The following is a 25868-nucleotide window of genomic DNA, read 5'->3' as shown; positions in this document are numbered from 1 at the left end:
GGACATGTGGCAGGAACAGGGTTCACGATATCCACAGTCAAGAAGCAAAGAGATATATGGCTGCTGCCTAGCAGGCTCTCTCCTGCCCACAGCATGGTGCAAACCACATTCAGAGTGGGTCTTCCCGCCCCATTAACCTAACCCAAAGCTCCCTCAGACTAGCCCAGAAGGGCCCCCCTAGCTGATCCAAGATCCCCCTCCAGTTGACAATCAAGGTTACCCATCATGAGATCGATGTTGCTACAATCCTGTGACAATAAGAGGAAAAGCTTTTCCCTCCTCTGTCACTCTATGCTTTGAACAGGAGCCTTGACACTTACATTTGCAAGGAGTCCCTGCAAACACTGGGGGTCTGTGCATGGAGGATTCTTATAAACCCTTTCCTACCTTTCCTGCCTCTAAGGAGGGCTGGCTCAGAATGATACAGTTCCAAGTGAGCTTGGCCCTCCTCATTGCATCGCTCTGTGACTTCCTAGTTTGTGTGTGTGTGTGTGTGTGTGTGTGTGTGTGTGTGTGTGTGTGTGTGAGAGAGAGAGAGACAGAGAGAGAGACAGAGAGAGACAGAGAGAGACAGAGAGAGAGACAGAGACAGAAAGAGAGACAGAGAGAGAGACAGAGAGAGAGACAGAGCCAGAGACAGAGAGACAGGGAGATACAGAGACAGAGACAGAGAAACAGACAGAGAGAAAGAGGGAGAGAGAGAGAAAGAGAGAGAGAGAGAGAGAGAGAGAGAGAGAGAGAGAGAGAGAGCGCTCCAAGGGGAAATGGTGCATCTCTGAGGTTTCCTCCACACTTCTGCATCTATAGCCTATGGCAGAGCAGCATCTTCTGAGCTAGGGGAACCCTTCACTTTTGGGGTTAGCCTGTCTGCACAGTGGCTGGATCTTCTGGGAGGATTCAGGCAAGAAGTATCAGGAACCAAGGAAACGGGAGGAGGACTGTGCATCTATAGCAGGACCCACAGCAGCACCAGTGCACAGAGCGTGGCTCCCTTGTGGGCAGAAAAGAGGAAGGAGCACGTGTAGCAGGTTCCAGGAAGGAAGAGCACAGGCCTTGAGTCAACAGCATGGCTAAGCCAGGGTCTCCTCAGCCCGGCTCCCCTGGCCTCTACCCCACCCAACACAAGGGGGCTTCAGGTTCTGAGAATTATTCATTACCACTGCACTTTTTAATTTTAGGCAATTGGCATATGTTTTATTCATTGAAAAGATAAAATATCCTTGTGCACGGAGGCCCCAGAGGACACAGTGCCGAGGGTGGCTAATGGGTTTCTTTATAAGGCAACAAATGTATTTATGCTTAGGAGGGGCTTTTCTTTGATGAAGGAACTTCAGACCCAGGACTTTAGAATCCCCACTCAGCCTCTGTTCAAGCGGAGACATTACTCTGAGTGTCCGCCTGGCCCAAGAGGCCAGCAGCCTATTCTTGAATCAGGTTTGTTGGGCAGTGGTGAAGGAGAAATCAGGTTTGTTGTTCTGGGTTTGGGAGCGGGGTAGGAGCTTCTGGGTCTGAAAGACTTGTCCTGGGGAAACCTGGGTAAACAGGAAAACAGCAATAGCCCCATCTGTGGCCACCATCATAACCTTCCCAGTAACCACTGACACTGGGGAAAAGAGAAAGAGGTAAGATTACAAACACCGAGTCAAAACAAAACAAAACAAAACAAAACAAAACAAAAGCACAGAGTCTTTCTTGGGATAGAAGAAAACCCACTCTGAAGGCTTCCTTCAGGGGGCGGTGGGCCAGCATGAGGTCTGTGAGAGCAGAGGCAGGTCAGGGGAGGCAAGGCTGAGGAACCAAAGGGCGCCATGTGTGGCTGCTGCTTCCTCTTTCCTCACTCTTTCCCCGCTCTGTTTTGATCTACTGTTTTTGCTTCTGTTTCTCCCCCTCCTGTGGCTTGGTGAGTTCCTGAGAGGAGGCTTGTGGTGGCCATGGAAGAGCACAGACTGGAAGCAGCAGGTGATTGGATGCCATGCTGTGAAGTCAGAGTTCAAAACTCTTTGAGGGCAGTTTTTCTGGTATGAGCATCTTGGCAAGAGATATGAAGCCGATCACCTCCTCTTTCTTTTTTCCTTCCAGAGTTTACTGATTTGATTGAAAACAAGCAAATGTACAAACGCCCAGGCAAAAGGACAATTTCACCTTCTGTTGTTTTGCTCACTCTGTGCACATATTACCGTATCCCAATCTCTATCTTCTTTCTTAGAGTGCTCTGAGCCATTAGGGAGCAATGGATTTGGGAGAAAAGGCGTGGGCCAAGGCATGTAAGGCAAGGACACAATATCTAATCAAGTAAATCTATGAAGATAGTAGGAAAAAACCCGGGGTGGTAGTAATGACTGTTATCGATTTAGAATCTAATACAGCCCCAATAAGCATCAGGAAGTCAAGTGCCTAAGCACTGGACACAAAAGAGAAACTAGGATGGGATTGCTAAGTACGGGGAAAGTGAACACATAGAATCAAAGTCACTTCTCTCCCCTCGGCTCCTATGACAGGCCTGTTAATCCATCCCAGCACCCTTGAAACTTGCATTTTCTTTCCAACACAGTGCTCGAGGAGGCCATGACTAATGGGGTGAGCACTTAGCTTAGAATCACCTACTACTGCTCATGCTGTAGGGAAAATCGGGGACAATCTGAAAGGGGGAAGGGCCAGGAGATGGCAGGTGCTTCACCGGGGTCATACAGGAAATATTGGGGACTGACCCTGCTGGCATTTGCCATGAGAATGCTTTTGGTTGAATAGTGGTGGACTCTATGAAAGCGGTCAAGGAGGCAATGAGAGAGGGTGGTGCAGAAGGCACAGACACCTGCAATAGATTCAAACGCTCCTCTGACAGGAAATATGAACCAGCAAAGAGAGGAACCATAGCAGATAGGTGCCTCATGGAGAGACAGACTGAAAAATTATTTATTTATTTATTTATTTATTTATTTATTTATTTATTTATTTATTTATTTATTTATTTTTACAAAGCAGAGACTATGCTTGGGAAGATATGGAGTGCTTTGCAAACACAGAAAAGAAGAGAAAATGGGGAATTATTTGACTCTCACATTTGCAAATTAAATATAATAGACAAATTAACAATCTCTCCAAGCGCGGCACACATCAGACAATTAGCTCCTGCTGCGGGCTGTGATGGACAGCACTAAGCACGGGCTTCTCTCTGTGGATGTGAGGCACGTGTCCGAACGCCTGCTTCTCATCCTCGCGGTTGTCATCTCTGTATTTTAAGAACAGGTCTTGCTGCGAGTAATTGGAAAATATGGGCTTGCTTCTAACTACAGTCTATCACTGTCCTTTCAACCGTGAAGTCCTCACAGATGCTGCTCTCTCGGCTCCTGCGAGAGCTCAGACTCACAGGGCTCCCAATTGTTGTTGCGACCTCCCTCCTGCCCAGCTGCTAACAAGTGACACCCCGCTCAGCCAAAGTACTGCTTAATGAACGCTATCCCTTACAAAATATCTTCACTGAACAGCAAGTCCACCCTATGTTAACATAGGAAAGGCTCCGATGGCACCCAGAATTTGATTTTTCTCCCAGTGTCATGTCTAACCACTGACGCCACTCTTAGCTGTGTTACTCTCTAATGCTATGCTGAGTTTTGGGGCTGGGGCAAGCTTCAGTATTAATGGTTATGGATAAGGGAGGGAGAATGAGTTGAAAGGTACAATCAAAGCCCCAACATTTGTTAGAGAAGCATCTCCTAGGGGGTTTCTATGACATTCTTTATGGTAGCATGTGTTGAGTAATGTCAACTGCCTTTTAACATTCTGTGCCAAGCATGTTATTAAAGCGATTTCTGGGGGTTGGGGATTTAGCTCAGTGGTAGAGCGCTTTCCTAGGAAGCACAAGGCCCTGGGTTCGGTCCCCAGCTCCGGAAAAAAAAAAAAGAACCAAAAAAAAAAAAAGCGATTTCTGATTCTTCTAGTAATTTGGTGGGGTAGCCTCTTATAGTACTGGTAGAAAACACATTGCTGGGGCTTTTTCCACAGCTGTCTGCACTTGCAGGGCACCCTCCGCTATAGAGAGCTGTCTCACTAGAAACTTGTTCTATAGGCACCTAGTGTTTGAGTGAGGTGGGCAAATGATGGGAACATTCCCTCAGGTGATAGAGGTCAGAGCCCCAGGATTTTATATCTTCAGAAGGGGGCAGACTGTCTTCTACTTAATCTAGCTTCTTCCTTACCGCTTTCACTGGAGTTCACCCCAGTAATCACCTTGTACCCTGTGGTGTACATTTTGAATGCAAATGACCCTCCTGGGCTAATAGAATTTGAATGCTTGGTCACGGGTTGTAGAATTGTTTGGGAAGGATTAGGAGGTGTGGCCAGTTTGGGGTTTCAAAAGCCCAAGGCATTCCCAGTTAGCTCTCTCTGGGTTTCGAGATGTAAGATCTCAACAACTGTCCCAGTGCCTGCTGTTGGCCTGCTGTCATATTCCTCACGGTGACGTTCACCGACTCAACCCTGAATGAAACACGATCGTACGAGTTGCCTTAGTCATGGTGTTTTATCATAGCAATAGAAAAGTAAGAAAGACACACCCCAACGTCCATCTCAGTGTTTGTTTCTCTTCCCTAGTCTTTACAACGGAGGCAGTCAGTCCCTCCTACAGCTAAGCTACACAGGGCATGAGATAATGTGTGTGGGAGTGTTTTCCACAGTGCCTGGTCTATGAAGTGTGCTCAGTGAGCGTCAGCCATTGTATTATAGCCCAGAGCCACAGAGCCTGAAGTGTTCGACGATCCAAGACTCTAATCCACCTGCTCCCCTCTAGGCCTTGGGCACACAGTCAGCTTGGGACTCTCTCCAGAGCAAGTTCTGACACACAAACCTGCAAACGGAAGTCACACAGGCATACCATGCAACAAGCCGGCTTTGGAGAGCCATGTTTGTTCACCTGTTCACGGCTTCCTGTTACTGTGTCATCCCTGCCTTCTAGACCACTGTGCCTCAGAGCAGGATGATGTGGCATTCATCCCAACCTCACAGGCTCTGCAGGGGCCTGACACATCGGGCCACAGAACAGTGCTGTTTACTGACCAAACGGCTGCATAACTAGCTAAGACTTCAATTCTTTTAGATTTCCTGTTGAGCTTGAGAAAAATTCATATCACTTGAAGTACTTAGATTTTCTGGAGAGGGCCTGGGGTTCCCGGTCATTTCAGCAACTGTATTTGTAGGTATCTGTGATAAATAAACCTGAACTCTTTCCAAGATAGGTCATCAAAGTGACCATGATGGTTCAGGTAGGGGTTTCCAGTGATAGCTGAGGGCCAGAAATACACCGGCGAACCATTGAGATTCAGCCCACTCCTCTAGGGCCCTGCTGTGCAGGGTAGGGGGTGCAGGGGTACCCCATCACTGCCCTCAGCATAGGCACAGGTAGGGAGTCCTCTTATTCTAGCACCTTCTGTGTGTCAAAAAGAGCCTCCTGATGGTTCTTCTCACTTTAGTAAGCCAAATACATGGACATAAGATCATGGGGGATCTCCCCAAATTCTGAACACCTGGATGTTTGTTACTTCTGTAGAACTATGGAATAAATCTGAAAAGATCTTTCTTAGTAGAAATTCACAGGTGTCCCAGGAGACAAGGAGCCTTAGAGATCCAGCCTCGTCCCAATCTTCCCGACAGTTCATGCTCCAAGAGATAGGAGCTGGCTGACAGGCAGTCCTGGCCTTCTGCAGAAGAGGTCACCTTTGTCCTTGCATACTGTCTCCCATTTAGGAGGATTTGAACAATGCTACATAATGCTTTTTCCAGCAGAATTAAAACTTTAAAAGGGAACCCAAAGAGAGGCAATGTTTGCACAGTGGTGACTTCCCACCCCAGTGACTGCCTGCCTTGCATGCTAAAGACAGACCCGGCTCCTGATTCTTCTGCCCTGCTAAATCTCGAGAGTGTAAGATTCTGTGCATTTGGCCGAAGGCATTATTATAAGTGAATAGAAGTATTCCGGATTTGATTACTGAAAGGAGAGTAGGGAGAAATTAGGATATAATGCTGCTGAGGAAAGGAGAAAAATAATTTTTTTTTTCCAGATCAGACTTAAAGGTAGAACTAACAAGGCAGAAAGAAAGGATTCTGGGTTGCCAAGACCTCTCTGGTTAGTTAGAAAAAAGAGCTTAGAGAGGTGCTTGGATAAGGTACTGCCTCGTTGTGGTGACTCTGGACTCCAGAGCTTGTATTTTTTTGCTTTAAAAAGTGTTTTCTCCTTTAATTATAAAACAGTATATACTTATAGAATTTTATTTTTAAAAAAGAGACTTGCAGAGCTGGAAGTTAAAAGCTGTATATAACAATTGTCCCTTAAGTCAGCCATTTTGAGACTGGAAATTTCCCCTAATGGCTCTTATATACACATATGCTGTTTTATTTTCCTAAAAAGGCTTTGGTTTGAGAAGATGTCTGCGCTACTGGGCAAATAACAGCAAATAATTCATCTGGCTTTGTAAACGGTAAGATTATTCTAACGGTGCCATACAATTAACCCTTTAGACACCGTCAATGTGCATAATGACACGTTTGTGTGCACAATGCACTTAGCACAGCCGCTGAAGTCACCAATAGTCACTTCATACGACAATCTTCTTGGATTTTCTACATCAAAAACTTACATTACTTGTGAATAATGATGATGTTTCTTCCTTTTTATCCCATTAACCTTGGCTTCCCTTTTATGGTCTTGCTCTGTGGGAGAAGGCTTCCTGTAGAACAAACATTAATAGACCTTGCAACAGAGAACAAGGTCTGCTGCGAATGCGTCTAACGTTCCTAAACTATAAAATTAAAGACTCATTAATAATAAAAGCTGTTTAACAACGTGGAAAGGAGGAGACATAGAAACCAAACAGCAATGGCTATGATATTAATATTATACGTGTATTAAATGGGCATCTTTCTAAATCAGCGTCTTCCTGGAGATAAAACAGTTTGTGTCTTTTCACTTATAAAAGCTGTTGGGAAACATTCTAAAATGTCAAGGGTGGTTGATTCAAGATAATGGCATTTATATCAGACAAGCAGTTTTTAAAACTTTTATTTACTTATTTACTCTTCTCTCATGTATTACATCCTTACTGCAGTTTTCCTTCCCTCCTCCCTCCTCTCTCCATCATTTTAAGACAAAAACATTGTATAGATAAAGTAAACATTAAAAGTGAAGAAAATTTCATGAGGAAGATGGGCATACTTAAGAACAATCTGATGGTGTCTGTCTTTTGTTTCTAAACCCGATGCTTATTTATATTCATAATTATAATTCCCCGTTTGTTTGCTCAACAATATTTTGTGTTCTACTTTTATATCCTAGCTTCAATTTATGTCCAAGAAAGTCTTTAGCAGATCTTTCAATAAGGGACAGTGAGGGAAAACCTCAACAGTGTTTACTCTATCTCTAGATACTTGATTCTGGAAAATTATATTTTCTGAGTACATCAACCATTTTGTTGTCTTGTTTTGGGTATCTATCCTTTTATCTTCTAACTCCTTAAATCAGTGGGGTTTTTTGTTTTTGTTTTCTTGTTTTGTTTTGTTTTTTTGTTTTTTTTTTACTCTATTGCTCTGTGCCATTCCAAATAACTTCCTCATTTTTGTTTTCCACCTTAGCAATTCTCTCTTTAGCTGCTTCTAATCTCATATTTTATCAGGTGTTTACTTTTTTGGGGGGGGGTTCTTTTTTTGGAGCTGGGGACCGAACCCAGGGCCTTGTGCTTCCTAGGTAAGCTCTCTACCACTGAGCTAAATCCCCAGCCCCGTCGGGTGTTTACTTTTAAGATTATGTTTTAGGGTTGGGGATTTAGCTCAGAGGTAGAGCGCTTGCCTAGCAAGCGCAAGGCCCTGGGTTCGATCCCCAGCTCCAAAAAAAAAAAAGAAAAGAAAAAAAAGATTATGTTTTAATATCTAAGCCTTTAGTATACATCTACTTCCTTTCATAAACTTCTTTAAAATTATTTTTTCAGATTCCTTTTTTTCAAGTTGGGTGCTAACTCATCTACAGATTGCATCTACTTCAGACTATATTTGTCTTTCTCTTGTGGCAAATTTCCACCACCCCACCACACACAAAGGTTTCTAGAAATTCACCAATATGTGACTTATTTTTTTCATTTGTTTCTTAGCTTGAACCCCGATTCAAGGAATAGCACACATCTGGACTCTAATAAATGATACATCTTCCTGTCTGATTATGGGAAGAGATCATTGGTGCTATCTGGGTCAAGTCCTAATAGGGAGAAGAGGGTCTGGTTTTACATGAGAACTGCAGTTTTGTTCTTCCTTGTCTGGTCTCAGTGCACCAGCATCCATCCAGTGTGCATCTTCAAGAGCTAGGTCTTAGCTGGGCTTCTCTTGAGCTTTCATGACAAGTGGGCAAGGCATCACTTCTGCTTCTCAGTTCCTTTCCCCCTATCAACTAGGTGTTTCCTTTCTCTCCCACCCTCTTTATTTGTCCCCTTTTTTCTACTTTTGTTTCTTTGCTGTGAACTCAAATGTATTTTGAAAACTTTAATGCAACATTTCTATTTTTGTAGTGAAAAAGACTGTTGACTGGTTCATTTTCTTGTCAGAGAAGACATATTAAATTTTGCCTGCTGTGTTTTAAAAGCTAATATTATAAACAAGGAAAAATCTCCAATCCACTGCAAACTTTTTGTAAACATAATTTTAACTGAAATATCTTTAACTTTATAAATGTATATAATTGAACATTAATATTTCTTAATTTCAAAAAGTAACAATTAATGGTAAAATTAACATAGTAAATATGAATGTTTACCATAAATTGGGCCATTTTTTGTAGAACTGCCTTGTTTCTTTCAAATAAAATGTATATACAATGTAAAAACTTAATTGAGTTAGAAGAAAGGGAAATTATTGTTAGGAGAAGAATGCAATTTTTGTTTAAAATTTCACTTGGAGGCTGGTCATTAGCTGAGAGTTTACCCAAATCCTACCATATTATTGAATAAAGCTGAGGATACACACAATCGGTGTGTATGTGTGTGAGATTTAAGAATGTAACAAGGATCAGTACAAGCTTGAGATTTGAGTTGGATGGTAAAGAAAGCCCTAAGAACACACACAGGCAACAATGTGTTCTAGAGACAGAACAATGACTTACAACAAAGCACCAGTGAACCTTCTCAAAGAACACACTGTTGCCTTTGAACCATCAGGGCAGTGTTCTGTATGAATAGGATGTCTGAATGAGTATGTTTGTGTATATGAGCTCATGCTAAAATTCTTTTCCCATTTGTGAGTGTGTGTGTGGGGTGGGGGGTTAGCACGTGTGTGGTGTGGTGTGTGTGGTGTGTGTGTGTGTGTGTGTGTGTGTGTGTGTGTGAATGCACATGACCTTGCCTGTGTGCATGTGGAAGACTGAGGTTGATATCAGGAGTCATTCTTGATGGCTCTTCCACCTTCTTCATTGAGGCAGAGTCTTTCAGTTAAATGGATAGCTGCCCAATGTGGTTAGTCACTGGCCATCTTCCTCTGGATATGCCGTGTCTCTGTTTCACCCGTCCAGCATTTAGGTAAATTCTAGATACCGGACTCCAGCCCTCACTCTTGAACAACATGTGCTTTAACGAGTGCTAAGCCATCTTCCTAACCCCCAATGCTGAAATTCTTATGAGATTATCTTATTTGTTTATTTCATCATTCATGTTCAATTCTTCTAGTCAGATACTTCTGTAAGCACAGGGAAAATGAATTCCATCTTTTCTTCAAATTGGGTCATAAACTATGGTTCTTAGGGATCCAAGGAGACAGGAAAACATGGTGAAAATATGTGCTTCCATAAATAAAACTCTATAAGTTGCCTGGGAGATGTAGGCTTGCTTTGGGGTTTTCTACTAACACTGTTATGGCTGAAGAAGAGAAACAGGAAACACTGACATACAGTTCAGTAACACCAATTCTCAGAGACAAACAATTGTTTTGAACTGGGATGTAACTCAGTGGTCAAGTGTGTACCTAGCATGTGCAAGGGTCTGGGTTCCATCCCTGGTAACACACACACACACACACACACACACACACACACACACACAACTTCTTGAAAACCTGGCTTTGTCTTTGGTTGACATTTAGAATATCTCACATAGAGTATTGTTCATCTGGAGAACATAGTACTTAAATTGCCTGCCAACTCTGTGCATTGCATCATGGTGGAAAAGAGCCTTCGAGTTGTAGATGTGGCAGTATCTTTCTGATCACACTGATTTTGTATGGCTCTAACTTCATCCTAAGTTCCCATGGGGCTTTTGATTTTACCACTTTGGCTTTGCTCCTGGTCTACAAAGGGAAGGAGACCTTAACCGACCACTGGGTAAATGGACTTGCTTATCCCTTTCCTCTACATCTTGAGAAGAGTCACAAAGTCAGGCTCACCCTGGAAGCCGTCTCTCCCATGCTGGCTTAGCAGGAAGTTGATGCCCAGACATCAGAACAGAGTTAACAGAGAGAAGTATGTTATGGATGGCATTCCTTTGTACTGACTACAATGTATGGAAGCCATTTTATCCATGGATTTAAGCTACTCTCAGGTAAACTCTAAAGTCAAGTTTAAGCCAGATTGAGCTATGGTTTTCTTTATCTGAATCAGAAAGCATTCTAACTGATAGATAGGTAAATATGTAGATTAGATAGGTAACTAGGTAGATTAGATAGATAGGTAGATAGATAGATAGATAGATAGACAGACAGACAGAGAGACAGATAATGGATATGTAACTTTCAACAAGGACTCTATAACCAAATAGAGGTGGCAATTAATTCACTATAGACATGAGTTACAGTCCTACCAACATCAGGTATCTAATGTTTTCTAAGCCCTGGGTACTGTTCTTGGTATATGGGTAAATGGGCTATCCCTTCTTTCTTTCTAGATCTCAAGAAGAAGCACAAAGCCAGGTCACCTGGGAAGATATCTCCCCCCCCTAGCTTGCTTAGCAGGAAGTTGATTCTCAGGCAACAAAACAGTATTTGCATCCGTTTATTTAAGCATGAAAAGAACCGAATGAGAAAGACATCATCTCCATCACCCCAACTTACAGATGTAGAAATGGCATCACAAAGGGTAAGTCGATTGGGTAAGATCATTTAGTCATTGTATCAGTTATTTTTCTATTATAAAACACTATGATTATCAGGACAATTTACCGAAGAAAGATTTAATACGGGCTTATGGTTTCAGAGGGTTAGGGCCCATGATAGAGGTAGATGGCAAAAGGAATTAGATGCTGGATATGAAGGATTCACAATGTGAATCAGAGAGAGAGAGAGAGAGAGAGAGAGAGAGAGAGAGAGAGAGAGAGAGAGAGACTCTCAAAATGGCATGCATCTTTAAACCTCAAAACCCACCTCAGTTACTTACTTCCTCCAACAAGGCCATACCTCCTAAGCCTCCACAAACAGCACCACCAACTAAGGACCAAGAGTTCAAATGCAAGAGACTATGGGGAACATTTTCATTCAAACCAAGGCTGTGGCAGAACCCAAGCGGCCTAGTTCCAGATGCTGGCTGCTTAATTATTGAGCCATACTGCCTCTGGAGAAAGGGCATACACCATTTACAGGGAGGATGTAAAGAACTTCAGAACCTGATGTTCTAAGTGTAGATTGAACAATGAGAATGGTTTTAATCCTCACCAAGAATCTAGGGGACAGCTATTCTGTGTCACCAAGGGGATGGCAAATGGAGAGCGTTCACTGGGGAAGCAGGAAGAATGACAGGACACCAGGGTGTTTGGATAACCTTAGTGAAATCCTGGCTTGCTGTGTCCCAACATCATGGTACCACCGGAAGGAGCCTTGCTTTCTTAACCATGAAGTGAAGGATTGGAATGGCTATTCTGCAGGTTTTCCATGCACTCAGCTGATAGTGTGCATGGAGTAGATCTTCCCACTGAAGTATCACTGGCTATAATGGGTGACCCATATCTCATGCCTCTTGCATGAGGTTTGAGAGGTTTGGTAGTTAGCCTGTATGTCAAGGGGTTAAGGGAATGAAGTGTGGCATTTTAAGACAGTAGAATAAATATTGGGCACTTCCTTTCTCTGAAGTAACTAGAATAGGCCAAACTCTGAGAGACAGAAACTGGTGTAGCTGTTACCTGAAGCTACCCAGGGGCAAGAAGCATGGGGAGCCATTATTTAATGGACATGAGAACTTTGCTGGATGATGATGGGTCTGGAAATAGATGGTGTGGTTGTGCAAACTGTGTGATGTACTTAATGTCACTGAATTGTACACTTATTCTTGCAGTGTTAAACTTGCAGTGACAATTTTGCAATTTTGGTTTCTTTAAAAATACAGAAATATTCTAAGAATATGTTTCATTTTAATCCCAGATGTGGGGATGTGGGGCTGTTTCTGACTGTCTGCTGCAGCTGACTGTGATTTGTCCTGTGCTCTAACAGAGGTGTGGTTTTTGCCAGCTGTAGATATTTTCTGTGATTGTGTGATGTTTGGAATACTGGGAACTTTTCAGAGTCTATAAATGCTAGGGCCCTGAGAGGTGGGGTAGATGGGTGTTGGTAATTCAGAGAGTTAGTTGTCGTTTGTTAGTGGCTGTGCTCAAAGAAGAAATTAGACTTAGATTCAGAACACACACACACTCTCTCTCTCTCCCCCCCACCCCACGCTATCCTTCATATTCCTCTATCTAGAGATATGGCCTCAAACCTGGGTATAAAGGGTAGGAAAAAGAAGAACCCACTATGTAGCAAAGACTACAAGTGGTATCCAAATGACAGAGAAAAATGGGAAATTTGGCTACAAATGCTGTAGAGGAAATGGTAGGCGATGAAGGGAGGGGATTTCCCCCAAGAGACCCATAAAAAAAATATAGAAGTTGCTACCACTGAGATAAGTCCCCTGCTTTTCTCCTAAAGGGGATTTTCTGTTTTTTTCTTTTTCGTCTTCATATAGTCCGTTTCAAAAAGTGATGGAAGAATGGATGAGCAGTTGGGTGAGAATGAAGGGGCCTGAGAAACAAACAAGCAAACAAAGGCTGAAATGGGAAAACAAAAGGGGCTAGCCTGCTCTCTCTTTACTGAAAGGGTTGCAGAGTTGGAGAGGTTTTGGTGTGATGGGTTAAATGTGTGGGACCAGAAGGTCAGATAGAAAACTTCAGACCTTATGTGGCTGACATGCTCATAAATTTATGGGGAAGATATCTTTTACAACACTTGGTGCTCCGATTAATATTCCTACAACTCTCGAGACAGCACATAATGAAATAAGGGGCAAAGTGGTAAATGCTCCTGGGGAAGGTACTGATATAGTTCATCGAAAAAATCCAGGCTGTGCACAACTGTTCAAACACAGCACAATTAATGGCATAAAACAAAAGAGGGGGTGTAGTGATAAGAACGTGCTTTCATTTGAATCCCCAGTGTAGGGCTGTGGGCTTGGTTCGGACTGTCTGCAGCCGCTGACTATGATTTGCCTGGTGCTCTAGCAGAAGTGTGGTTTTGCCAGCTGCAGATAATTTCTGTGACAGTGTGACGTTTGGAATTCTGAGACCTTAAGAGTATATAAATGCTGGAACACCGACAGGTGGTTATGGTTATTTGGGGAGATTGGTTGTAGTTTGTTAGTAGCTGTGGTCAAAGAAGAAACAAAGGGAAAGAAAATAGACTCCGGGATTTTCCTAACTCCTCTCTCCCCTCTATCCTTGCTTCTCTCCTATTTAGTGCTAGGGGGTAAAACCTGGAAGGTAAAAGGTGGGAAAAAGAAAAACCCACAAAGTAGCAAAGACCAGCTACATAAACTGGCAAGTTTTATGTTACACACACATATATATATTAATACCACAATTAAAAATAAGAAAAATAAAAGCACTTATCAGTTTAGTGACAATAGGAAATGGTAATAATTGGCTATGAAGGCCATGAGCATGAAAATTTAAACCCATAAAATAATGAGATTATATTCAGGAGCACCTCTTCTGTGTGATATCTACTTGATCATAATCATTAGTTGTAAAATAAAAGTGTTGAAGGAACCACAGCGAGAAGTGCATCGAAAGGTCATTCGTTCAGTGCCTTTGGCATTTGAAAGCCACACGGCCGTCTCCACTCCCGCTGTGAGCTTGTTGTCTGATGGGAGTTGTGACCTCACACATAACCCAGAGCTGAATGGCTCCCCATGTTGAGGCCCTTGCTCTCTAGGGAGACCCTGCTCACTTCCCATCATCCTCATTGCTAGGTTGCCTGTGCTATTAAGTAAATCTCAGCCTTAAACCCGAGAAGTATCTAATAATAATAAAAGAGTACATGACCTCCTATGACTAGAAGAAAAAGAAAGTCTAGCTGTAAACTTTTAAAAGAGAGAGCATCTTTATAACAACAATAAAACCTTCCCAATCAGGTCTTTAAGAGGCAGGCTGCGTCCCTATCTTTGCCTGGGGCCCATAACTATCCTCAGCTAATCTTTCTCTGACAGATAAAGAGCTGCTATATTCATTCTTATAGCTCAATTTTAAAACTTTATTCTGAGAAGTAGGGAAGGGAGCCCCGGATGGGAACGAAGAATGAGTGTTTGGGGCTAGGTAAGGGGAAGAGGGACATTAGGGTATTTGGAAGCTCGACAATACTTATTTGCAGAACAGAAGTTTTTTAGAACAAACAAATCTAAGATTGGAGACTTTAGGCAAATTTGTGAGACTGCTGGTTCACACTCAAATAATTCCTGTGTAGGATTCCACGCCCACTCCAGACCAGCTTTCCAAGACATGCATCAGTGTAGGACAGGTGGTTATCTGTCTCATGCTGTGGAAAGCACGGGGGAAACAGACAAGCTGAAAATGTCTGTGAGCATTCCGAGATCACGAGGAGTCCACAAATCTTTAGCAATAAGAAATCTGTTTATCAGCTGGAGATAGTCTCTGGTTAGCCCTAACTAAAGCCACTGAGCTGTGGGCTGCTGGGCCTTCATGAAATCGACACGAATTGTATTCAATTTGGGCCACATTAGAAATTTGGAGCTGCCCGGCTCACATGGACTCTTTTCATGGGGAGGGACGGTTCACACTCCTCCCCGTGTGGAACTAGTTACATTCTCATGGCACACTCAGGAGTTTAGGGTGAGCATGTATCCATTTGGATTTGCACAATTTGCATGCTGAAAGGTATATAAACTCAGAAGCTCTGGGGAGAAGCATCCTTTGTCAGTTGTGTAGGGAAAGAAATTGTCTGCTTAGGGATAGAGAGCTGAGAATATTTGATTGGTTCCTGCCATCTCTCTAGTCCTTATTTCTCATTCTTTTTAAAGCTCTGGCTATACTTGGCTTCTGTGAGCTACATCATCATCCTTCCTTCTAAAAAATGTTTTAAACCAGCTAAGATCGGTTTCTGTTACATGCAGTGTTTCAACTCAAATGTGAACCATGGGAGCTGAATCTGTAGAGAAGACTATTAGACTGACAGCTGTGTCTGTGATTACCTCACACAAGATTATCACACAAGAGGCTCCCAGGCCGAGATGATGCCTAACATCTCCTTCCACAGTTCCCACTTAGGTATCTGGAGAAATCATTGAAGGATCCTATCCATTACTTTGACTTCTCTTCCCTTTACCCTCCACCCAGATAGCCAATTAACTCTCAGATCATTTGTTTCTGCTCCCCGAAATGGACCTCAGGCTCGTTAATCTTTCGTTATGCGCAAAGCAACTACCTTGTAACCGAAGTACAAGAGAGCACGGCCTACAGGAGGGGAGATGGATTTTACTCATGGTTTCAGAGGGTTTAGCTCCTGGTTACTTAGTTTCATGTATGTGGACAGAGCATCAGAGCTGTCAGAACTCAGAGAAAAGCGGGGATATGGGGAGACACCAGGGCACGACAGCACCAAGGGCACGCCCTGGTGACCCTACTTCCTCCAGGTGGTTTCCACAACTCCACAATAAGACCACCAGCTGAAGTCCAAGGGTTGGAAACACGAGCCTGTGGCAGCAGGGGTGGGGGAGAGGTGGATGGGTCAGCATTTCATATTCAGGTCATAACACTATCTGTCTTTGTTTGAATGACCGCAATGGGCTCTTGGGTGGTCTTCCTGTCTACCCACAATTTATTATTTTTCCATCTGGATCCAAATGGCAGGTGGGTTAATCTCACTGACATTTAAACTGTTCCCAGTTGAAACTTTCTGTAGTAGGATGCAGCCTAAGCTAACATAACGAAAGAGACTCAAAATGGAAATGAGTAGCTCAGAGCAAATTGTAGCTTGCTGCTCACCATACCCAAGGGCTGCTTTACACTGTCAGGAGTCAGAGCTGGCGGCCTACACAGAGCCAGTGTGATGGGGAAAACAGAGACCGGAGAACCCACAGCAGATCTTTTTCAGAGTTGCACTGGTCACTTCTGCTCACAGCTCATGGATTCATAAGAGCTTCCCATGACCACACATAGTGCCAAGGAACTTCTAACTGTGTGGCCATCAGTTGGCTGAAACTCAGAAGGTTCTATTTTTAAACCAAGGGGGAAATGGACAGCCCGCAGCCTCTCCTGCCCTTTCCAGTGACTGCTGGTGCTAACACAATGAGAAGCTTATCCCTGTGACCTCCCATGGGAACTGGCCAGTCTCTCCTTCACTGTTCTGTGTAATTTTAATTTAAAAAAAATCTTACTTTTAACAATGGTTCTTAAATGCTTTAGCCTCCTGTGTAGCCCGCCACCCACCAGAGGCACTGGAAAAGGAAGATGGGGGTGGAAAGTTGTCCTGTTTACAAAGGTTCTTTGGAGCAACTCCTATCTGTGTTGTGTGGAAATTAGCCGTTCACTTCACAGGTGAGCGGCGGCAGCTCGATCTACTCGAAAACAGCTTACAGATATATCAGCAGTCCAGTTGGGTAGAGTTAGGGTAGTAAACAGGAATCATCAGTGGTGGCACCACCTAGCAAAGACAGCCAGCAGAAGGAGGGACTCCGGGAAACGTTCTTGGCTGTACCTCTCAGCAGAAGCGAAGATCAGGGAAGATGGGAGACCCACAAGCATTGCACAGCAAGCTTTACACGCAAGCCGAGCTCAGCCCCCGTCACTGTCCGTTGAGCCCTAACCGAATATTAGGACTCATGTGTCCTCCACGTGTCTTGCCTCAGCACATGTGTCTGTCTCAGCTGACATCACTTTGTCAATCAGTCTGAGTCTGTGGAAGCGGCAAGAAACAGTAGCACACCGCAAGGAGGTTTTTGGTGTGTTTCTCTCTATGGAGTCCTGACAAATGGAGCTCAACTATGCAATGTAAGGCGGACCGATATAGTGTGTTGTTAGTGCAGAATCCTTCATCACATGTCTTTTGATGTGCTCTTCTGGCAGAACACCCTTTCTCCTGTGTCTGTTTTAGCCGAACGCTCCTTTAAGAGTCTGCATTAGCTTCTCACCTGCGTCTACTTTAACGAAGTGTTCCTTTCCATGTTTGCTCCAGTAAAACACCATCTAACACAACTGACTTTCCAAAGAACCCTTAAAGTTTCCACTTCTGTTTCGCTTGCTCTTTAGCCTATATGGAAGCTCCTCTGTTCTGTTCTGTCGCTGGGTCGACTTCATGTATCTTTCCTTTGAACCTTGTCTCTTGTGTTAGTTCATAGGTTTGCTTGTTTGTTCATATAATATTGGTTTTGGCTTTGAGCTTCCTGGGATCAAGGGCTTTCTGTATGCGCCTTGGCGCCACCCCAGTGTGGAGGGCAGAACATGATACCACCAACTCAGAGACTGGTCAAGCGTCAATTTGGAACCAGGTACCTGCCTTCCTAATGGAAATTCTCCTCTCAAACTGTAGAAATATTTGCTGTCCCCACTCTCTGTCTCTGGTCTCACTCTGGGGCCGGGCTTGTGTCACTTATTCTAAAGTCTTACCTACAATTCCCATCTCTTTTCCATTGCTGAGATGGACGTAAGGTAAAATAAAGATGTGATTTATTTCATACACGCAGGATGGTTCTCAGACTAGCTTCGGTGAGCAGATCTTCCTAACGACGGCCTCTCTACCCCTCACACAGCCCTCTCCACCTCACTCTCATGCTTCCTGAAGGGATGAAGGGAACAATATTTATAACAAGCAAGTTGGAGCATTAGAATTCCCAGTCACACAGAGTGAGGACCTAGTCCACCAATAATAATAATCCTCAATGTTATTTATATGTCTCTTTCCTGCCAAAGTCATCTAGGTAGCTCCCAAAAGAACCTTGCAGAAAAATCTCCACCGTCAGCGAGTGCCAAACATCTTAATAAGTGAGTCGTAAGGCGGAGGGAGGGCGGGCGGCAATTAAAAAGGCTCACTCAATAGCCTTTTTCGGATTGCAGTAAGCCTGTTCCCAGGATGTGTGCTGTGACAGTCATCCCAGGATGATCCTGTCAGCTTTGGGGCCATTTATCTGAGAAAGACAGCCTTCTGTGCCAGCTCTGAGACATCTCTCTGTCCCAGATGGAATCCTACCATCAAGAACCGATGCTGCTTAAGATGCTGGCAGCCCCTCCGGAGGTTGGGTGGCAGAGGCCCGGAACATGGCGGCAGAAGTCATCCAAGGATGCTACTTTGCAAACAGTGCTTAATGTGGTATGAGGCAAAGACGATTTCTCTAGATCCGGAATAAGCATGGCTGTCAGTGTAACTGTCATTGCCTGAGTTAAATAAAAATTGGAACATCAGAAATCACATTTTAAAAACTCAGTAATCATTTTTCTTTTACCCATTACTTTTACCAATACGTATCTACTCACTGATTCTTATGGGAATACAAGTGCCACAAAGAAAAAGGAAATGAAAGAAAGAATAAAAAAAACGAAAGAAAGATAAAGCCCTTCTTTCAAGTCAAGATGGATAGGGGCTGCCAGACACCCAGGAGAGATGTTTGGGTTTCTAGCTCTGTCTTTGGTTTGCAATCTGCCAGGTGGGCCCCAGGATTCATCTGCAAGAGGTGGCAGGTACTTTTCAGCTTGGTCCCTGATGGGAAGCCAGACCACTGAGCTGGGAGAAGCAACTTAACTGTATCTGCCTGTTCTGTGCTCCAGACCACTGGCATTTGCAGACTCTGCATGTTAAGTTGTTGACCTGGTGACCCTCGGAGGTCCTGGGGAGTATGCCTCTGCTCAGAGAAAACACCTAGAGTTGGCAATGGCAGCTAATGAATTCTTTCTTGGAGGCAAACATTGACTTCATCTTTGAACTCCAAGGAGACTTGGGAAAGGTTGGCTACTCGGGAGCTCATTGAGGTTTTTACCTTGAAACTGAGGACTGAGATAAGAGGAGGTCTGTGAGGCTGAGAGGCAGGCATTTGCAGGGGCTTTCTCAGGTAGTGGGGTCACTCCAAGAGAAAGTCAACACCCAAGCCAGCTGCTAACCCCATTGTGCGGGATTTATAGCAGTGAGGGTTCTGTGACCTTAAGCATCAAGACAGAGGGTTCTTGTGGCCATCTTACCTCCTTGGGGGATGGGGATTGAAGCAGAGGACCTGGGAGGTTCCTGAGGTTCTTGAGGTCAGTGTGAAGGTTTCCAGGTAGAAAGCTCAAGGGCCAGCTTTAATGGTGTGGCAGATTATGGGTGAGCAGGACCGGGAGTGTTGAGGGACAGGAACGAATGTGGCTGCACAAGAAGCATGGTAGGATGCTCCTGAACACCTGCTGGAATGTGAGGGCAGAACGAGGCACCAGAAGGGCATGTTTCAGCCCCTGCTGACAGCGCCTGTCCCCACACTGATGCCTGCTGGCAGGGGACATCTCCTCGTGGACTTTTATTCTTTCAGGAAGGCAGGACTGTCACTACCTCAGAAGCTGAGAATGGAAGAGAATAAATAGGCAAGGTTGGAACACGAAATTCCACCTGCCTCTGCCATAGGAGAAAAGTTCACTGGCTCCTTTGTTTCTGGAGTTTGTTGTGCCTGCGCACGCACGTTGCGACCGTGGGCACATGCATGATAAATATCTTTGATAGCATGAATTTCCCAGGTGTTAATTTTATTCAAGGCAGTACGTGGAGGCAATGAACAAGACAGTTCAAACATGGAGACTCTTAAGTTCCCAGTGGATGGTGCCACTTGCAAAGTGCCCCAGGACATTTGAGGTGGTACGGTGGATGAAGGAAGGATGCTGAAGTTGAATTACGAGAACTGCTTTTAGAGAAGAGATACACAGCCTAAGTCTTCTTTTCAGAATTGATGAACAGAGCTTTGGGGACTGCAGAAATAACTCAGTCAGTAAAGTACTCGCTACAAAAACAGAAGGACCTGAGTTCACATCCCCAGTACACAGAACAAGAAATCAAGGAAAGTGGTGTGCATCTGTGATCTTTGCAAGAGGGTTTCCAGGGTTTAGTAACTGGCTAGTGTAGCTGAGTGAGCTCCACATACAATGAGAGGCCCTGTCTCAAGAAATAAGGTGGAGAATGATTAAGGAAGACTTTGATGGTGGCCTCTGATCTTCACATGCACATATATGCCCATCCATCCATATATGCATGGACACAGGTACAACCACAGACCCCCACCACCCCCACACACACCAAATAAAGAATGGAATGTTTTTGTGTCTGAAGCAGGCAGCAATTAGCCCACTTTGTCCTCACAAGGGCAGCTGGTAGAGGCCTCAGGCTTTGTAGACCATGAGCTCTCTGCTGCACCCACCCACCTCTGTTGCAGAGGGGCAAGGACATTGTCACGGGTGTGACTGCTCCCAACACATTATATTTATGAAAACCAAATACCCAATCAGACTGGCCTGCAGGACCTCATTTGTCAACCCTATTTTAACCCCTTTATTGGCCTGAACCCACTTAAGGCTCACAGCTGGACTGAGTACAGACAAGGGGGAGTTTGGGTACCTTGCTCAGAAAGAACAGTGTGGACTAGAGTAGGATCTGAACTCAGGTCATCTACCCTTAGGGTCAAAGCCCTAAGCACTGACATTTTATTGTCTCTGTGATTAACTGACAGATCACTTCCATCACAGTTCCCGTTTCTTCCTCATCACTTTCTTCCTCTTTTGTTCCTTGTCCTGAGATGTTTTTCTCATTCATTCATTCACTCATTCATTCATTCATTTCTTATTTACTATACATTTCACTTTCTCAGCTCAATGCCAGATACTGAAGAAAACACAAAAGGAGATCTAAGAACACAAGTATCTAGCTGGAAAGATGGCTCAGGTATTAAAGGCCAGGCCCACAACCAGAAATACAAAAACGGAAGTATGTCGGCAGGGGTAAGGACACAGGTGGACTTCCTTTCTGCTCTGAAGTCTCTGTCCAATGCAGAGGGAGTCATGCATATGTGTATGTGTATATAATGATATATATACATATACGTGTGTGTGTGTGTGTGTGTGTGTGTGTGTGTGTGTGTGGAGAGAGAGAGAGAGAGAGAGAGAGAGAGAGAGAGAGAGAGAGAGGATGATGATGATGGCATGCTTAGCTACTCTGTCCTCCTGAGAGAGGAGGAGGAGCATGCTATGGCTAGGGAGACATGGAGAACTTTGCCTCACAGACTGTGTTTCCACCTCTCCTCTCTCTCAGGAGATAGCCAGCCACAGGAAGACCCTTCTTTGTTCCTATGAGGTCATCATCAGGGCAGAATCAGCCCCCTGGGAATGAGCCTGCCTGTGATGGGTGGCTTCTGTTGTTTCCACATCAGTTGTGAAAATCCCACGTTGGTTTCCTGTGGTATAGTCTTTGGGTTATCGCTCATTGATCTATTGAGTGTTCAGGGTTTTATTAATTGAGCTTGCTGAATGCCCCAACAAAAGATGCAGAAGAACAAAGAGAGCCCATGTGGGCCCCGGTGCCTCAAGAAAAGGACACAGTTGTTGAAGAACCATATATTCGGTTCATTTGGGTTATGAGAAAACACATACTCGGGTCATTCAAGTTATGAGAAAGCCCTGAGTATGTGTTTTTTTCTTAAACCTCGAAGGCCTATGCCCGGTTCTTGGTACCATGTTGGCATGGGCACTTGCAAATGGAGGTGCCACCAAGATGGGGAAAGTGAGGAATTTTCTAACGAGGTCTTCCCGGGAAGCCGGCTGGCAAAGTGAAAGGACGTATTGGGTAAAATGAGCCACGAAGTTAAAGCCAAAGTAAGCAGGATACAGTGAAGGACACCATGGGAATTGAAAGCATGTGCAAAGAAAAATAAAGATTTGGGCTAGTGGGGAGTAAACCTTGTAAAAATGAATAAGGTAATGGTAAAATATTTTTGTGTATGTGTTTTTTCTTAAACCTTGCAGGCATACACCCAGCTCTTGGTACCGTGTGGGAGCGGGTGCCAACACATAATATCTGGAGCCATAGAGTCTAGAGGAGAAGAAGAGGTTGGGGTGGGTTTGCAGAGGATATTAACCTTGGGTACCTTAACTCCAGGCAGAGATTAGTCTTCAGGGTGAAGGAGGTTTAAAAGGCTAAGACTTGGATTCCACACTTTGTAGGTTTTCTCCTTATCCTTGTGTGGTGGTTAAAGGACATGATACCCTCCCCATCCAATAGTCACTGACTTGGTCTCACACTGGTGGTTCTTTGGGGGATGATTGAGAAGAGTAACCTTGCTGGAGGAGGTATGTCACTAGGCTTTGAGGTTTCAAAGGGCTCACACAATTGTGACTTAGTCCTTTCTTGTCCCTGCTTATGGCTCACGATATATCTCCTCAGCTCAGCTGCTGGTCCAACTAACTACACATCCCCTGCCTGTCACCTCTGCTTCATCATCACTGACTCCAGTTCTCCTCACTGTAAACCTAACATAACAAGGTGTCTTGGTCATGATGTTTTATTGCAACAACAGAAAAGTGACTGATCTGTCCCGGAGACCTTATATGGGACACCAAAGATGAAGTCAAATGTCCATGGTATTCATAGTCCCACAGAAAGTGAGAAGAAACTATTGAGACAACTGAGTCTACCACTGCAGCAGCAGCTCCCAAACACAGGAGGCCGCAGAATTATCTGGGTACTCTAGGAAAGTACATATGCCCAGATGCCACCCCCAGAGACTCTGATCTACTAGTTCTGGTAGTGGTGGTTGTGTTGGTGGGGGAGGGGAGGGATAGACATTTAAACAAACATCCCAGGCGATAAGGGTTATGATGTATATTAGAGAGTATATTAAATGATGTATATTAAAGGTATGTTAAGGCTGATAACCTGACATTCTTCTTAACACTCTTATGACTAAGGCAGCCATTCTTCACAGCATGATTGATTGTGCCCCCTTGTAGATCTTATTGCCTCCTTTTGAACCTTTATACTGAGCAATAAACCATGGAAAAATACTAAACTCCGCTCTTAAACTTATGTTAGAAAACTTCAGGCCCATCTCTGTCTTTGCAGATGCTTGCAGCTAATGGCTCTAGGATTTCCTTGGAGCTGAACTCTGACTTCCCAGTTCCTGACTCAACACATACTAATCTGATACTTCTTGGCATGACTCAACTTCCCCATTATTGCTTTTCTTTCTCCTCTATCTTCACTGTGATGTGTAAGTAACATACAACAAACCGCATACAAGTAGAGTGTGCAATCTGAAGATTTAGAATTTTTTATTGTGTTCATTTTTGGTGTGCATGATTGTGTTGATTGTGTGTGTGTGTGTGTGTGTGTGTGTGTGTGTGTGTGTGTGAGTGTGCACACCTCAGCACTCTTTTGGAGGTCAGAAGACAACTTATAAGAGATAGGTCTTTCCTTCCACTGTGTAGGTCCCAGGGATTGAGCTCAAATCCTAAGACTTAGCAAAAGATACCTTAACATGCTGAGCCATCTTGCCAGCCTGCCATTTAAAGGGTCTTGGCTTGCATACACACCCATGTTACCAGCATCACAATCAAGACATTGAATATATCCAGCAGTACCCAGAGCTTCTGCACCTTTATAATGCCAGGTCTGTATTTCAAAAATTATGAGGTTTCAACACATAAACATCACTATGTTTTCTCCTTCACTCCACACTGCCACGAGCCAGTCTTCCTCCTCCCTTCAAATAGTTCCCCCTGCCTTCATGTCACCTGTTTTCCAGCATCTTCTCTTGTTACCCACTCCCCTCCCCTTTTAGATTTCTCTCTCCCCTCTTACAGTCTCCTGATTTCAGGTCATATATACATATACATTGTCATATATATATATATGTATATATATATTATTCCAAATACGGGAGAAAACATGAGATATTTGCCTTTTCTGAGTCTGGTTTATGTCCAGATTCATCCATTTCCTGAGAATGTCAGGATGTCATTCTCCTTTGTGGCTTGCCCCTCGCACAGTGAGGCATGTTTTCTTTATTCATCTGTTGATGTACCTTTCTACCTGGCTGTCATGAATAGAGTAGCAAAGGACTGCTTGACTTTTTTGGACCAGTGGTTCTCACTTGGTTTTGTCACAATGCAGAGACTCGTTGAGTCCTATCATCCTGCATTCAAGGGGTCCAGTTGCAGACACTCTCCAGACCCTGCTGAATGGATTAACTCCCCATAGCATCAGTTGGGCCTTAGTCTTTCCTGCTCAATGATAATGGACGCAGTTAACTTGTCTTACACATGATCGTTTCCCAGACGGTGCTTCAACTTGAGTGACTAATACAAGTTTACTAATAATAACTTTCGTTTATCTCATAATTATTATGCACCAGAAGTGGGGTCATATGTCATATGTAAAATATTAATTGCATACCAATTGTCACACTAATCACATGAAGAGTCTCATTTCTCCATGCCATCCTTCAGAAATAGCATGGTGACTAATTTTCTAGAATCAAGACAAACGATGTCTGTACATTCTGCTATAGCATTTAAAACTCTTAGTCCTAACAGACTGTTCTTCTGAAGATCACCATGTCTCTCATTATAAACCCTCCTTGTACCATAGGCTGTACTTGAGATAAAATAGTGTTCTCCAGATTCAAAGTCGCTCACAATTCGCTATTATTCTCTATTGATCTTGTTTCCAGTAGACAAGTAATTTTAGCTATTTTATAGGCAGTCTGTATTTCAAATAAATATTGCTTGACTGCTGTAAAAGCCTCCTGATGTGGCTGACTTCCAAACTGATCACAGAGATGCCCATGTTTGCCTTGGCAGGGGATGGGAGGGCGGGATAACTCTCCTCTTAATCCCACAAAGGTGATGCACAGGGTCGCTTCTCCCGCTCAGAATTTACTTACGTTGGATTTGAATCCGAGGAACATTTGATATGGTTTTAGCATTTTCATCCCATGAAACTTGATTTTTTTTCTCAGTTTGAAAAAGAATGACTAGAATACCATAAAGTTGCTTAGGATTATTTTTTTTTCAGTAGCAGCAAAGATGTTACCTAAAATCGAAGTATATCCTTATCCCAAATGTAAAACCATACAAATGAAACATTAACGCTTTGGGGAGGCAGATGACAATACCACAGCACATTCCTTTCAAGATGTATGAAGCTACTTTATTCAGAGTGGCACACAGTAAGACTTCGGTGCATGTGGGTTTGTGCTATGCAGAGCCCCCATACCTTCCTCACCTCTAGGGAATGACAAGCCTGTTTCTGAGTGGTTAACTTCCCCACCAGGCTCCCTGGTCTGCACTGCCTTAGCTTTTGCTTCTTCCTCCAGTCAGCAGCTGTAGACACCATGGGTTCTCATAGCTTTTTCCAGACAAACTCCTCCTCACCTCTACTCATTCCTCCGACAAATGTTTATTGAGTATTTCCTATATTTTTAGATGCTTAGGGTACAATTGAAAGCTCAAAAGAAGAGAACTCATGAAAATTATATTGGAGTGAGGAGGCAAAGAGGCAAGAACATGAAATGGATCAATAAATATATATGGTGTCCCACGTTCTGATAAGAATTGAGAGGAAAAATAAAAAGAGACCAGGTAGGAAGTTCGCGCGCG

The 25868-nt window shown here is 43.8% G+C and overlaps 3 long non-coding RNA genes across 4 annotated transcripts in view; 2 read left to right on the top strand and 1 right to left on the bottom strand.

Annotated features, from left to right (window-relative positions):
• The window catches only part of LOC147996331 (uncharacterized), a 106955-nt gene that overhangs the window by 42111 nt on the left and 38976 nt on the right, over window positions 1-25868 (top strand). Inside the window, exons 2-3 of the long non-coding RNA XR_015672100.1 lie at window positions 10902-11092; window positions 23332-23479. This is a non-coding gene — a long non-coding RNA (uncharacterized LOC147996331). The remainder of the gene's footprint in view (window positions 1-10901; window positions 11093-23331; window positions 23480-25868) is intronic.
• Window positions 1-25868, bottom strand: part of LOC103691600 (uncharacterized) — a 40457-nt gene that overhangs the window by 10051 nt on the left and 4538 nt on the right. The window lies entirely within an intron of this gene.
• LOC103691602 (uncharacterized) lies at window positions 17602-18686 on the top strand. Its single transcript, XR_015672091.1, has 3 exons — window positions 17602-17758; window positions 18180-18251; window positions 18445-18686. It is a non-coding gene; the product is annotated as an uncharacterized LOC103691602 (long non-coding RNA).

Source organism: Rattus norvegicus, chromosome 2 (assembly GCF_021556685.1).
Source record: "Rattus norvegicus strain SHRSP/BbbUtx chromosome 2, alternate assembly SHRSP_T2T, whole genome shotgun sequence".
Taxonomy (NCBI): Eukaryota; Metazoa; Chordata; class Mammalia; order Rodentia; family Muridae; genus Rattus; species Rattus norvegicus.
The sequence above is the reverse complement of the archived record's forward strand: the minus strand, read 5'-3'. Positions and strand labels throughout refer to the sequence as shown.